This window comes from Schistocerca americana, chromosome 6, assembly GCF_021461395.2.
Source record: "Schistocerca americana isolate TAMUIC-IGC-003095 chromosome 6, iqSchAmer2.1, whole genome shotgun sequence".
In the NCBI taxonomy this organism is placed as follows: Eukaryota; Metazoa; Arthropoda; class Insecta; order Orthoptera; family Acrididae; genus Schistocerca; species Schistocerca americana.
In genome coordinates, this window is record NC_060124.1 from 402,979,334 (window position 1) to 402,996,502 (window position 17,169).

Here is a 17,169-nt window from a genome sequence, read left to right on the forward strand (position 1 = left end):
TCCGTGTCGGTCCACAAAATACGATCCTTAAGACTGATGCCGCAAGAAAAGGTGTCTCTTGTGATTGATAAAAATGGGGCGTTCGGTACTAGCTTTGTGCAATTTCAATGTCAAGACTATGTGATTCTAAAATAGATATTGTACGTCTCAGTCTTATATGAACTTCACACAGTCTGATTATAAAAAAATTCAAAGCTGTTCCACAACAAGTGGTTATATGACAGTTACCTGGCTCTAAACAATATAAAAAGGACTGCTCTCTACCTTTGACTAAATATTCAGTCTTAGCGCAGTTAATTTATACTTGGAATTCGACACTTGAACAAAACCAGTAGCATAATAAAACGATAATCTTAGAATGGATGACTTTAATGTGGATAGTTGCATTGCTATATATCATTTTGGGGCGTCATCATAGGGCATTAAACAGTGATTCTCATCTCGTTCTAATCCATCTAAAACATTTTGCAGCTCATGGGGTACCCACGATTGAAATTACGGTTTCAGAACGCTGCAGAAAGAGAGTCACTGCTCAGAATTAAGTGAAATATGAACAGCGTATTATTGACGCTGGGAAAAACGACACGCAGAAAAAAATTAACGGAAATTTTACCAGTAGATGGCGCTGCAAGCAAGTTAAAATCAATTGGGTCACCTTCAAATGATAGACGACTCTTAATAAAACGGCTATGGCATAAGTTATTACACAATCCATACTGTTCAGAAAAGGTTTTGCCACATCGATTTGTCCTGGGGCCAAAGACTGCATAAGAAGCATAATTACATCTGTTTTTAGTTGTAATGAGCCTAGAAACTGCATAAAACGCTAAATGATATAGGTTTTTCATGGGCCTTAAAAGCATAAAAAGCAAAATGACATCGGTATCTAATTGTCGTGAGACTGGTGCTTCCAACGTTTTTTGCCGTAAGTTGCTCGAGGAACGGGACGGTCCACAACAGGTCTGAGTGTATGGGGGGCCACGTTCGAAATGCGTTGCGCCTTCTTACCAGCTACGTTCGTAATTGGAGCACTGTACAGAACATTTGTCAGCTAATCCAACGCCGTTCTAGGCTCTTCATTCCGGTACCGTGCTGCTGCTACGGTCACAGGTTCGAGTCCTGCCTCGGGCATGGATGTGTGTGATGCCCTCAGGTTAGTTAGGTTTAAGTAGCTCTAAGTCTAGGGGACTGATAAGCAGAGATGTTAAGTCCCATAGTGCTCAGAGCCATTCGAAGCTAATCCTACACCCAAGTCACATGGATTTGGACGGTCAGGCTGTAGGGAAATGACAGCCGATAATTCCAGCGTTTCCAAAGTGCCTCCGCAGCAATCGCTTCATTCGCTGTGCAATGTGCGTTGGAGCGCCAACTTGCATAAAAAATGATCCTACCCACGCACACATGTTGCTGAAGGGTTGGAATGACACCGGTGCGCACAAGACTTTCATAACGTTTAACAGTAGTGGTACAGGTAACAGGACCCGCAGGACATCTCTTCGACACAATACGGCCCTATGTTAAACGATGCCGTCAAACCGCACCACACAGTCACCTCTGGAGAATGAAGCCGTAGCGGTTGATGTGCGTGCGGAGTTTCCGTTGCCCATATTCAGCGATTCTGCATATTGACATGCCTTTGGGGAAGTAAATGGGATTCATCTGTCCACAGAATGTACCATGGCCCAATATTGTCCTCTTCCACGCGAACAAGAAATTCCAGAGACTGTGTTTGTCTTACTGGCAGGTCAGCAGGAAGCAACTCCTGAACATGGGTGATTTTGTGTAGATAACCATGCAGAATGTACACCATGTTTCGTACGATTTTACGAACTGTGTTCGCAGGCATGTCCAACATTCAGGCCGTTCCCTATGCACTGCATGTTTGTACACCACTGTTCGACTCCTCCTGCAAAGTTGTGGATCCATCTTCGACAGATGCCGTATCAACTCATCTCCTCCCTTTGCCACGTTATATTTCAACAGAACTCTCTTTTAGAATTTAGTAATAAATTCGTCCGAACCCCTTAGCTCATAACGGACCAAAACAGTTTTTCATACTCTTGAGTGTCCGCAACGACTGCAGGGCTACTGGCGCACCGTTCTTGCAAAAGGGCTTTACGAGCGCACGGTCCTTCATGGAAACAGTCATGTTGTGTATGACGCAAACTGTGGAACAACCTTGTACCGCCAATCTGTCGGTGTGCATACTCTGAGGGTCAAAACGCAATACTAGTCAACTTTTCGTTAAATTGTTTTTTGTTCCGTAACTTTTCCCCTGTGTGAATAGTATCTGTTCAACTATGACGTCATTTCGAGCAGTGGTTCTCTTTCTACAGGCACCTTTTAAAACGTTCTTTCTTTCCGTCTAATAACATTAAATATATTTTGATACTAACATACTGTGTTATCCTACACATTTTAGAGCAATTGTTGATTACGCAGAAGGACTGATCTGTCATGCTCTCTCAGGAATTTACAAAAGCATACTTTCGAAAATTTTCGTAATTTAGCCATGTTGTGGATAATTTATTTCGTAGTAAAACAGTGGTTGTGATTTACTGTTACTGTCGAAGCACCGTTCTCCCCGAATATCAGTACATTTGAAAGCCAAGAAACATAGATTTTTAAGAACGTTTGATAGTTGGCTTTGTCGTTACCATACGGTATTTCGTAGCAGGTCAGCATGTGATTTAGTCACTATAGTACATATTCTGACTAAAATGTCATGATACTTCTAGTTTTCCATATGGAAAGGATGATATATCTATGTTTACACTGTTTTCGGGGTTTTTAGCGACTACAATCATTAAAGTTGTAGAAAGCTAGTAATTTTTAACGCAGGCTGCTCTGTTGACTTAATGGTTGCTCACTGGATTAAAATATAACCAGCAATCTTAATTTAAGTTATTTGTTTTCTATTCTGTACAACTTGCACCAGCCACAATGCCTCCCTTCCGTGAATGCTGTCCTCAATCACGAGATGAGATACTTAACACTGCAAGAAGTCACTCTGACCACTGTCAAACGATTGGCAGCTGCTGCAAGTCGGTGTGTCGGGAGAGCTTCCAAAAGTCATGTACCAATGTTACCAAAGATATCTAAAAAACAGGATGTGTCAAAAAGATTCACCCGATTTTTAAAAAATCGTAACTATTACGTGATTTGAGATACGTGCGTGAATAACATTCTGTCGGAAAGAGCAAACTCTCGAGTGATACAAGTTTCCCTCTAGGTAGCAGCAGTGTACACCCTCTACAGTCCCAGTAGAAATGGTGTCGGAGTAGCAGAAAGCGTTGTGTGTTATACGTGTTGCGCCTTGCGGATCAGTAACAACTGTTCTGCGCACTAGGTATGGTGTGGATCCTTCTACAGCACAGAGAATTAGACGATGGTATGAACAATTCCGAGAAACAGGTTGTTTGTGTAAAGGAAAATCGCATCCCTCCCCCCCTCCCCCCCTCCAAAGTGTCTGACACAATGTCGAACGCATCCGTCTAAGTTTCACAATGAGTCCCCAGAAATTCGTTCGCCGTGCAGGTCAACAGCTTGACATGCCTCCGATGTCCGTCTGGCGCGTGTTGCGTCGACGTTTACACATGAAACCATACAAAACTCAGCCACTGCAAGCTCTCTGTGAAGGTGACAAAAGCCAACTGTGGAATTCTGTAATTTCGTTCTTGGAAAGATGGAGGATGACAGTTTTCTTCCACGTTTAGTGGCTAGTACAAGGTAACCTGCCATATAAAAGGAAAGCTGAACCGTCAGAAAGTGAGAATATGGGGTATGCATCAACCACATGAAGTTGCACAACATGAGAGAGACGCTCCAAAATTGTGGGTTTCTTTTAAACAGGTCAGATAGCAGATTGTGTGTGCGTTGTATACAAAGATTTCTTTAAATTATGTGTCTCTCCATCCAGTCTGATTACTACAGCAGCTGAAGACTTGGAAGTGCTTGTGTAGTAACCAAAGTAAGCCCGCCCCCACACCAAAATACAGGCTAGAGTATTAAAATCCTTGTACTTAAATGTTGAGCCTTCGCAACCAAGTTTCAGGGTTCGCAGCAATTCTGAAAAACAGTGTGTCTCACATAATACTAGGTACATGAAATTGGTTAATACCTTAAGTTGATAGCAGTGAGATCTTTGTAGAAAATTAAGGTGCATATCGAAAGGACAGGCTGATGTGAAAGAAAGCTGGCGTATTTGTCTCAGTAGACAAGAAACTCAAATTCCCCAAGGTGGAAATTAAAGTTTCGAGCGAGATTTTTTCGCAAGACTCAGAACCAGAGGTGGGCATAAATAACTGAAATGCAGACTCTTGAAGACGTAACCTGTCCTGTTAAAGCCTGATGAAAAGATACAATGATGGCTGCAGGAATATACCACAACGCTCCACGTATCGCGCCTGTATGAATCTTGAGGAAGAGATTAGATTAATTACAGCACAGGCCTGACAAACCAATCATTACTGAAACAACCTGATACAAAGAGACGCATCCTATGCCACACACTTCAAGGTGCTGTGCAAAGTATAGATGTAGAAGTAGATGACAGCTGGATCTTCTAGCTAGCAAAGTCACCAGATCTCTCGCCAATTGAAAGCCTATGAGACATGATGAAGAGGAAACTTGTTCATTCTCCAGGACCTGATAGAACAATTGCCTGATTAGAACAAAATGTGCAAGATGCTTGCCACAATCTATGCCAGGATGCCATTCGGTACCTTTATGATCGTTTGCGTGCGGAAATACAACCCTGCGCTTTCGCCACAGACGGCAGATATTAATGGTCATCATCCAGACCCATTAGAGGACTGTATGTTTGTTAGTCATGAGCGATTTCTGTCCCACGAGCAGTTAGGGGAAGAAGCCTCAGCGAGACAGACCTCCACCCCCACCCTCCCCCCTCCTTTCCTGGATAGGCCTTGTACAACTAAGGTGTGGTATGTTCCCCAGAGACTGATCGCTAATTATTGTTTCACCTCCACACCCATCCACCACATCGGCACAGAGCACACCTTGGGACTATATACGCAAAGCTGCAGTGCGACATTGTTTGTCGAAAGATGTTTGGATCTTAGTATAGATGCCTGGATCACCAGCGTGGTATAAAGCTAGATATACGGGCTATAACGAGCATAAGTCCAGATATATTTATATGTGGTACCTTAATATGTACACAGGTTAGTGTGTTGGTTGTTTTTTTTCTGTGTCAGACAGTCTTCCCGCACACATGTCACATAATGTACTATCTAGGTTTCCTGCACACCATACCTGCACTACCTGCACTACTAAGAGGCCTATGCCTGCTGTATAGACTACCCGCTTTGCATCTAGGCGTCCACACTTCGACAGCTGACTGCTGCCCAGGAGAAAATTTAACATTAATTACTTAGTCTTACCAAATGTTCTTGGAGGTTCAAATCAATCGAAAAACCTTCTACTCCTAGTAGCCATAATTGTTAGAAAATGAAAGAAAAACTGATATAGTGTTGTTCCGTACACTGTCCTCAGACACGAATATAAATTTCGGGACATAGCGAATATATGGTATTTAAGAAGCTTAGAGATAATTTTGTACGTACGAGAGGCCACTTCAGGAGCAGACAGAGAAAAAATGTTCGCCTAAACATCCCAGCTACAGGTGTCGTTTAAGACTGTGGCCGTGAGAGCCGCCACGTTGCAGGCACTCTGCAGTATTCACGTGAAATATGTATCGCCCACCATCGAGTCACGTGCTCCGCGTGAAAGGCGGTAGGCCGCGTGAAAATTTAGGTTCCCGATTCATTTCCAAAATATCTTTCTACGTTTACAGACACTCATTCTTACGGATTTCCTGGTGAAAATGTCTCTGGGATGCATCATAGAACATTTGTCTATAGCAAGAGTTGTTCCCCAGGATATGACGATCGCTCCTACGTGTTTGTCCTAAAGACTTTGAAAATATAAGAATTATGTCTTTTTTCTTCTTTTTTTTCAACCTTGTGAAAATCTGATGAAGCTTCGCACAGATTTTTTACATGGTGTATGTAGTAGCCCATCGCGTTGCGACGCTCTTTCCAGTTCTGAGTGCACAGTGATCATATCAGGCTACCAAGAATAATCGTTTGTCCCGGCGAGTGCGAAGTGCCTGCTGAGGCGTTTCCGCTGATTTCATGCAGCTCTCATAACGTATCTGTCATTTGTTTCCTTCTTCATTAAACACTTCAGGTACAAAGAAGACGCTCCTGTACCGACTCCGATGGGGAGTGTTTGATCAGCCACCATACAGCCCGGTCTTGTCTCCCTCTGATTCTAATCTCTCTGCTCACGTGGGCCGCTATTTATGAGGACCGCAGTTTGGAACACACAACGAGGGTACTGGCGGAAATTGCAGGCGGCTTTCCTCTATATAACGAGGGTAATGGTAAGTTGGTAGTCTAGTACAGCGGCCTCCTATGACAAGGGGAATGGTAAGTTGGTGGCAAACTATCTCAAATTTCTATCTCGGAGCTGCATCTATATAGAGAAGTAACTGAAAGTTGTAGCTAAACATTGAAAAAAAGAAAGAAAGAAAGAAAGAAATACACCAGCTATGTTAGCCGACAACGTGTAATAACCACTGACAGGCGGTAAGTGGCAGCATTAGGTTTGGGAGGACGCGGACGATAGCGCAGTCGTTGTCGTTATGCGAAAAAGGACTGATTTATCTGACGCCCAAAAGGGCATAATCATTGACTTTCAGACCACGGGGCAGAACGAAACGACTAGGTCTGTAAATTTTTCACTTGCCGCTGTGGTTAAAGCATACCATGCATGGTAAAATCACTCTATCCAAAAGCGGCGCCGAGGTAACTGTGATGCAACACGGCCACAGATGACAGGGTTTAAGAACGGCTGGGCAGATGTATACGTGCAACTGTTGAGCAACTGAAAACTCAGATGAAACAAGGAGCTACCAGCAGTGTCTCCACAACTACTACTCCCAGCTAACATTGCTGTGTATGGGCCTGGCCTCCGCAGTAGGACTTGGTTCATGCATCCATGCTGATTGGGATTCATCTGCGACGAAGCCTGGAATTTACACGCCAATACCTCAGCTGCACACCCACTGAGGGGCGACAGGTGGTCTTTCCAGATAAATCGAATTTTATGCTCCATCGAGCAGATTGCCGTAAGTGAGTACTGGGTGGAGCGTCTGGAAAAAAAAATCCTGCTGACCGTTGGACGGATCCAGAATGGACGAGAAAGGGATATGATCAGGGGAATGATTTCGTGTGTTGAGTGATCTCGTCATTCTTCAACGCACAGCGGATCAACACAATTATACATACATGCACTACATGTAGTTTGTTTTCCCTCGGCACGGTGGCATCTATCAGCAGGGCAATGCAACATATCACACAGCTGGCAGTGTACTTTGGTAGTTCTAAGAGCAACAAGATGAGTTTACCGTACTCCCCTGGCTATCAAATTCCAGGGAATAAACTCATTCGAGAATCTATGGGACCACCTCGGTCGGGCTCTATGTGCTGTTGATCCTCAACCGAGAAAACTAGAGCAGATTGCCACGGTACTGGAGTAGGCATCGCTTCACATCCCTGTCGATATCTTCCCCAGTTCACGAATGCTGAGTTAATCAATTCCGTACCCAGTTCCCTGAAGTGCGTTACTTTTGGCATTCACCAGGAGGCTTCTGTGGTGTGTAGAATGCTATGTATACTGGGAGGTTTACCATACTTTCCGTTCGTTTTCAGAATGAGAAAGCCGCTGAGTACGCTTTCTCTTTATGCATCACGTACGTGATGATGCTGTGACCTGATTTGTGATTTTGCGCTAAAAATGATAATCATTTGCCTTACCAAACATACAGTAAAATTCATCTCAATATGGCGTGTGTTGGATGCAGCCTTGATGGTGTTGCAACTTTAATCACAAGCAGTGTTTTTTTTTCTGTTTCTCAGTAGTAGTGTCTCCGACACACGAGCGTGTGTTAGCGATCTCGGCTACGGAACCGGGTATTTGTATCATAATAATTATGGCAAACAGCGGCGAGGCTTAATTTAAGGCAGAATACGCTGGCGCAGTGGAAGTGGCAAATGCTGGGTGGAGCTCATATCACAGCTGGGCGGACACGAACACAGGCCGACCGGCAGCTGCGGCCGTAGTGCGGGCAGCGACCGCAGGCACAGCGTGGCGCTGCCGGCGGCCTGCGGTCCGCGCCAGCCAGCGAGGCGGGCAACGCGCACCACGTGCTCCGTTTGCGGCGTGGCATCCATCCGGTTAGCCGGCGCCGCTGGCCCAATTCCGAATTTGCGAAACAAATTACGATCGGCCGCACCGAAATTTTCATTTAAATCAGTGACAAAACAACAACAGTCTTATGGAGAGGTGACGTCAAAATTGCTGACACATAATTCACAATCAATTAAAAGTTATCAGTGAGTAACTACACTCCTGGAAATTGAAATAAGAACACCGTGAATTCATTGTCCCAGGAAGGGGAAACTTTATTGACACATTCCTGGGGTCAGATACATCACATGATCACACTGACAGAACCACAGGCACATAGACACAGGCAACAGAGCATGCACAATGTCGGCACTAGTACAGTGTATATCCAACTTTCGCAGCAATGCAGGCTGCTATTCTCCCATGGAGACGATCGTAGAGATGCTGGATGTAGTTCTGTGGAACGGCTTGCCATGCCATTTCCACCTGGCGCCTCAGTTGGACCAGCGTTCGTGCTGGACGTGCAGACCGCGTGAGACGACGCTTCATCCAGTCCCAAACATGCTCAATGGGGGACAGATGCGGAGATCTTGCTGGCCAGGGTAGTTGACTTACACCTTCTAGAGCACGTTGGGTGGCACGGGATACATGCGGACGTGCATTGTCCTGTTGGAACAGCAAGTTCCCTTGCCGGTCTAGGAATGGTAGAACGATGGGTTCGATGACGGTTTGGATGTACCGTGCACTATTCAGTGTCCCCTCGACGATCACCAGTGGTGTACGGCCAGTGTAGGAGATCGATCCCCACACCATGATGCCGGGTGTTGGCCCTGTGTGCCTCGGTCGTATGCAGTCCTGATTGTGGCGCTCACCTGCACGGCGCCAAACACGCATACGACCATCATTGGCACCAAGGCAGAAGCGACTCTCATCGCTGAAGACGACACGTCTCCATTCGTCCCTCCATTCACGCCTGTCGCGACACCACTGGAGGCGGGCTGCACGATGTTGGGGCGTGAGCGGAAGACGGCCTAACGGTGTGCGGGACCGTAGCCTAGCTTCATGGAGACGGTTGCGAATGGTCCTCGCCGATACCCCAGGAGCAACTGTGTCCCTAATTTGCTGGGAAGTGGCGGTGCGGTCCCCTACGGCACTGCGTAGGATCCTACGGTCTTGGCGTGCATCCGTGCGTCGCTGCGGTCCGGTCCCAGGTCGACGGGCACGTGCACCTTCCGCCGACCACTGGCGACAACATCGATGTACTGTGGAGACCTCACGCCCCACGTGTTGAGCAATTCGGCGGTACGTCCACCCGGCCTCCCGCATGCCCACTATACGCCCTCGCTCAAAGTCCGTCAACTGCACATACGGTTCACGTCCACGCTGTCGCGGCATGCTACCAGTGTTAAAGACTGCGATGGAGCTCCGTATGCCACGGCAAACTGGCTGACACTGACGGCGGCGGTGCACAAATGCTGCGCAGCTAGCGCCATTCGACGGCCAACACCGCGGTTCCTGGTGTGTCCGCTGTGCCGTGCGTGTGATCATTGCTTGTACAGCCCTCTCGCAGTGTCCGGAGCAAGTATGGTGGGTCTGACACACCGGTGTCAATGTGTTCTTTTTTCCATTTCCAGGAGTGTATATCAGTAACGTACTAAACAGTCATAATGTTATGCCAGTTAATATATTTCACGTATTGTGAATTGGTGACACAGCTAACAAACCTCACTTTAGCAAATTGTATTTTGTGTTTTCGCACTCCTTGTTTCTGTTACTTCTGAGACGATGTCAAACACCGTCTCACCTTGCCGACCGGTGTGGCCGTGCGGTTCTAGGGGCTTCAGTCTGGAACCGCGTGACCGCTACGGTCGCAGGTTCGAATCCTGCCTCGGGCATGGATGTGTGTAGTGTCCTTAGGTTAGTTAGGTTTAAGTAGTTTGAAGTTCTAGGGGACTGATGATCACAGATGTTCCATAGTGCTCAGAGCCATTTTTTGAACCATCTCACCTTACGCCCCCTCTCCCCCTCCCTCCCAGCCAACATCTGGTAATCAGATAGCAACTTATTGATTGGCGACTCCAATGGAGTGCTGTGTGCACAACCAGCATATATGTTAAATTAAAAGGAAGGTCTGCGTTGGCCGTAATATTGATGGTTTATTGGTAGCAAAATCGATTTTCAATCACATAGTGATCATCTTCAGTGCTGTGGTGTACAAATTAAACTCATGGGCAGTGGTATCAAGTTATTATCAGTAACCAAAACTGAGAAACCATCACAATAACTCGTCGTATTATGACTGTTTAGTATGTTGCTGATATAGTTACTCACTAATAACTTTTAATTGATTGTGAATTATGTGTCAGCAATATTGACGTCACCTCACCCCGTAAGAATGATGTTGTTTTGTCACTGATTTAAATGAAAATTTCGGTGCTGCCAATCGTAATTTGTTTCGCAATAACTGTATTACTGTCATCGTTTCTCAGCTTTGGTTACTGATAATAACTTGATACCAGTGCCTATGAGTTTAATTTGTACACCACAGCACTGTAGATGATCACTATGTGATTGAGCCGACGACCACTCTGGGGAATCTTGAGAGACTTCGAGGCCCAACCGTCACATGGGGTAGTCTAGCCAGTTTGCTGTAAAATTAGAACAAGACTCGTTACAGGTTAACAGGTATACGTGGTCCAGTCACAGCCTGAGTTCGACGGCAACGTGTTATAACCACTCGCAGACGGCAGGTGGCAGCACTGGCAACGAAGAGTTCATCAAGCGTGTCGTTGTGGGCGGTGGGGGAAAAGAAAACGTGGAAAACATTGCAGTCGTTGCCCTAATACCGAAATGTTGCGATTTATCTGACGTCCGAGAGGGCATGGTCATTTACTTTTGGCCCAAGGCTGGAACCATTTCCGAAACAGTTGTTTGTGTACTGTTCACAAGCTGCTTTAGTTAAAATATTCCATCCATGGTATCAGTATTGCCGGAGCCACAGCCTGGAAGATTCCTACAGGCGTTACAAACGGCGCTTTGGACATCCCGGCCACTGAAGAACCTCTAGACCGCGAAAAATGAAGAACGTCAGCATAGTGTTACAAACGCGGGGAACCTGGGCACTAGTATCGAAGTACAAGATCACTTCTAGTCGAGAATACTTCTAGTTGCTAGTTGTCGCTGAACGTTTAACTAGATTTTGTAAGCTAGCATAAGCTAGTACTACCGGCACACTTTCAGAGTACTTAGACGCACTCCCACGTCGGCCTTCTGCTTATAGCTAGTCCTGTCAATAGACAATGAGAGTATCAGTTCGTTTTGTTAGTGCGGGTTGCATACATTGAGGGACACCGCCTGACTACGTCACAGGTTTTCACCACCCGGCTTGTGGGCCCTTTTCCACTCCTCTTACTGCAACTTAAACTGCTGAAATAAACAATATCCTAGTCTGCATAAAAGATAAAGACTTACGTCAGTCCTGTCATAAGGTTCAGCACAGACCGAAGCTCCCTCACAAGTGGAGGAGCAGACGGCATGTTATGTGCATAATGAGTATGGCAAGCGCCAACGAAGCTTTCTCCTGCTACATGAGGTAGTAAGAAAATGAGTACGAGCATTTATGGTGGTGGTTCTTATCAGGAAATTTGGGAACGCTCCACATCATACAGGAACTGGAAGAAGGATGAGGATTTCGCTACTGCATTGCGGTGAATCTGCAAGCTACATACGGTACTACAGCCTGAAGAAATCTACATCCCTCAGGGTGAATTCATATCTGCCACCGAAACATTCTCTCTATCCTCATTATTTTCTACCGTCCAATTGAGAAGAACTATGATCTATAAAAACTCCACAAACGTCACCCAGTAGAAAAAATGGTTCAAATGGCTCTGAGCACTATGGGACTCAACATCTATGGCCATCAGTCCCCTAGAACTTAGAACTACTTAAACCTAACTAACCTAAGGACAGCACACAACACCCAGACATCACGAGGCAGAGAAAAGCCCGGACTCCGCCGGGAATCGAACCCAGGAACCCGGCCGCGGGAAGCGAGAACGCTACCGCACGATCACGAACTGCGGACTCACCCAGCAGAGAACTCGATAAGACGTTCCTGTGTCCCTCTCATCTGATATATCGGAAACAAATAAGGTCTGCTTGCTGAAATCGACCATATGTGGCGTTGCTATTAAATATACAGGTATTGGTTCGTTGGAACAGGTGGTCACTGATTAAAGTCGCTTGAACAGACCAGTGAAAAGTTTCGTCACTGGTACTGTAGGAGGACCATATCCTAAGTAGTATCAATCACAAGTGAGAGCTCTGTGTTGTTCTTTCAGGAGCAGTTTGGTACATTATTTTTCTGCTGTGACAAAATCAAGCAGTTTATGACTATAGCTTTGTACACCACCATACGTTTTATGTTTCCACCACGACTCTGAGGTCCATGTCATGTGCTAAATCAGCTGACCAGAAGTAAGTGGGTACAGTACCAATTACGTTCCACATCTCACGAAGTAACAGAGCAGGCTGAGTTCTTAACTGCTGTTCACCTAAGAGCGTTCTGCTCCAATCTTACTCATTGCACCCATCCAAATGCACAAGATCACTCCAGATGCGTGCTGGTCGAGGAGGTTAGCACCCTTATCGGTGTATAGTAAATTATGAGAGTGTTGCGCAAGAAAAAAATTATCGTAGAATATAAAGAAAGACACTACTAAGGCTACATGGTTCTGCACTTAAACATGCTATAATGTTAAAATCGTGTGATTTATGAAATATTAGTCAAGCAGCGTACAATGCTCTTGATACTCTTATTGCAGGACATACATGTTCAACATCTGACATACATTCAACCTGCTAGTTTTCTATCCCACTCACTGCAGTGACAAGCTTTGAAATGATAGAACTACTTCCTTCTACGCCAATGAAAACGTAGATTCTTTGTGATACATACACAATATGGCTTTCTGGAGGTGCATAACGCCCACTGTTCACATCCAATTACAGTTCATAATTGATGCTATCCTCGCATCAGCTTTATACATGATTGTGAGCAGCAGAAAACGCCTCTTACAAGTAAAAAGAAAAACGCATAACAGCGGTGTCTGACATGTCGAACTACAAGCCACTGTGCTACTCCATAAACAGGACCCTTATCAAGGAAATGTATACATAGGGTTTTCAGCACCTCACAACCACCTATCACTAACTTAAAATCACTGAAGCTAGTTGGGTAATAGGGCTTCAAGTGAATTTTCGATAACAAATTGATGTAGAATTATTAAAATTAATTACATTAATCAATTAATTACCCCCATCACCCAATGACATTTGTTTTCCCCAGTCAGCACGTGCGTCCCTCCACCACTTCCATACACCCAGCACTCCTCTCTCCAGTCCTCCTCTTCCACTCTGGAAATAGCTGGGAAAAATACTCAATTTTTGCTTTGCTGCTGGATAGGATGGACATAAGATTTTTGTAGGCTTGTGGTATATTATTTATTTAACCAATCTGAGCCGCCACTGATAGAGCAGTAGACAGTAGCTCAACTTAGTTTCGTCAATAACTGCTAGACATACAGTGGATATTTTCGCTGTTGGTCTGGCACTGGAGAGTTGCATCAGCTGATGTAGCCCACAGCCCTAAAAAAAAAGACAGAAGAACTGCATTTCCAGTAATTTTTTATGTCCCCCTTGTCATCCCCCTTTTTATGTAAGAGTCCACCATTCCATATTTTATAAAGCCATTTGGCTGAAGAGCTGTGGACTGTGTCGCTGCCAGCCCTCCTCTGCCCATATAGGGTGGGGGAGTAAAATTACAATAAAGTAAAGAGAAAAAGAGACGAAAGAAATCAGACTATACACGTATTTTTGTAACATTATAGTTAGTTGCTGCGAAAATCCTGTACAACACTGTGGCATAGGCTATATTTCCCCTAAGTATTTCCTCATCAGGTTGAAAAATAAATTTTCGTATCTGTTACTTCTTCCATCACTGGACTAGAATATAAAACTTAATTTTGGCTGATGACGGAGTGATAGGAGAACGCTCTACGTCTGTCACTTTCGAACTCTCTCTTCAAGTAAACTGTTGCCACATGTGAAGTTTCTCAAGGTAACAGCACAGATAAGTTGTAAATATCAGTTTTATACAACTTATCGCTTTATAATATTAACACGAATAAATATTTCTAATCTTAATACGATAGTCATCTTTCCCTGTGTAGGTGGAAGATTGAAAATCCGTTAAAAGATCTCGCGCCGGAGATAAAACGCTTGATTACCGTTGAAACTCTGAAATCACATCCGCAGTACTCTAGCCTTCGCTGCAACCCTCCTGGCGGCACGTCGTTGATGTCAAATTGATAGACTAATTAATTATATCATGAGAGTCCCTATGCATGGTTGGTAATTTTTTCCTGCAGTCAGATTACACTCGCCAGGTAATCGTTGCAGGCGCTTCTGTGAAGTCTCTGGAAATTTCCAACAGGTCAGATAGCCACTTCCTCCAATATCAAAGGAGTGGTAACCGTCGTCAAATAGCTGAAGACCTTCAAAGCTAATTGCGATCCGTCCTTCGGTTGTCTTGTTATGTTGATGGAAGTAATTCACTTAGAATTCAGGTGTACTGCTGCTGAAGTAATCCTGCTTATACCTGTCAGTCTAGGAGAGCAGTAGGATAGTTCACTTTCTTCCCCACGCCTGCAACGCCTCTGCCACCGTTTGGCATGTCTGCAGCTAGTAATCTAGTGTCGAGCGTTGCTGCCACTGGATCGTGGGGTCCCGGGTTCGATTCCCGGGAGGGTTAGAGATTTTCTCTGCCCAGGGACTCGGTGTTTGTTTTGTTTTCATCGTTTCATCATTATCATCATCATTCGTGACAGTGGCTAGATTGGATTGGGTAAAAAAAATTGGACTGTGTAAAATTTGGGACTTTTTACTGGCGCTGATGACCGCGCAGTTGAGGGCCCTCAAACCAAACATCATCACCGTTTCGCATGTGAACTGCTGTAACCGGGTCGCGAACATCCGCCTGCTCGTCAGGGCTGTATCACTCCTTGCCTAAAACCCACCGCTCGCCGTAACAGATAGCTATTAATGATTCGAGATTCGTAGAAGCTGTCCTATCCCTGTCAGAAGGACTAGGCGCTTAAAGGTCGCTGTGGTGGTAAATATCAGGATGCTGAACAATATATTCCCCCTGATCCCTCCTGCAAAACGAAACTTTCTGAGATGCGTTTTCGAAATATCCAGGAAGGGCAGACACAGTGAGCAATAATAAAATATCTGTCTACCGACGGCCATATCCCAATTCTGTATGGGTCTGTAGACCTAGGATTCCCTCAGAATAAAGCCCTATCTAAACGTTCCTACTGGCTCCCGCCAAATTATTTGGCATATGGATCGACAACTCGAATGTTTCAAATGATTCAAAGGGCTCTGAGCACTAAGGGACTTAACTTCTCAGGTCATCAGTCCCCTAAAACTTACAATTACTTAAACCTAACTAACCTAAGGAAATCACGCACATCCATGCCCGAGGCAGGTTTCGAACCTGGGACCGTAGCGATCGCGCGGTCCCAGACTGTACTCGAATGGTCACACGGGATGGAAGATGACGTTCTTTTAGATGAATACTATTGACAACTGACATTTGAATTTGACCGCCGCCAATATACATTTTACATGAGGATAAGATAAGAGAAATTAGCGCCCGTCAGTAGTCTTTTTCCCTCGCTGCGAGTGGAATAGGAAAGGTAATGACGAGTAGTGATATGGGGTACCCTCCGCCACGCGCAGCACGATGGCTTCTGAAGTAAGAAGGTAGATGTAAATGTAAATTCACTCTACCTATTAAGTTGTCAGTCCATCCACTTAAAAGTACACATCACTCACGGGAGAATGTTGTCTGTTATTTATCGAGAAAACAAAAGGTGAAACTTCTGCTGCTGATTATCTGTCTGTAGAAAACTTAGTGTTAACCTCTAATTTTCTCACTACAGTCATTTACGAGACGTACGTGAGAAGCTGTAATATGTTTCTCAGAATACTTAGAAGGAACGGCATGAAGCTCACCTCTCTATTCCCCTTTCGTCATAGTATTGCTTAGCTGTTATATTCTCACAGATCATCAGTCCTCGATATATAGCATTTGAATTTACCTGGTTTCGATGAGTAGGAGATGATCCTCACAGAGATACAGACCCCCCCCCCCCCAATAATTCTCCCGAAAATCCATCACTTCCGACAGCACTGTTCCGTTGGTTAGAAAGATGCCTGGTAGAGAACTACAACAACGAGAAAACCAGCCCATTAACGTACACGAGAAAGTTCACAACCATGTAGAGCATACGTGGTCTGCACACAGAAATTCAGAAGCATAGTACATCGACATCGAATGACGGCCTATAAATATCACTCTGTACATGTCCTAATCTCTTTTATCGTAGTCCTGTGATTACCAAGACAGAAATACGAGAGCACGATCGTGACCGAGTCTCCGCTTACAGCACATTGTCTTTCTCTTCCTGTCTCCCCCATCGTTCCTTTTGGTAAAAGCAACGGAGTAAAACTACGAACTATAAAACTTTGTTAACGTTAGCAGGTAGAGAACTCAATAAGATTTCACCGCATCTCCCCCTTCCGATATATCGGGGAAACAAATACTGTCTGCTTGTGTACATCGATCTACGTTCCTACGGAACTGTGTAAAGTTCTGTCGCTTGTACTGGATGAAGACCATATCGGCTGTCCGTCACGAGGCGCGGGTTCTTGTTTTGTTGTTTCATAAGCCCTGAAGGCGGAAGAGTCAGCAGTGATCAACGGCATGAAGATGCTAAAGGCAATGGAAACCACTGCATTAAAGACATGAAACGTGTGTCCACAGGACATGTGGGATGTAATTCTAAGAGTGTCATGATGATCTCCCCATTGGCAAAAGATTCCAGA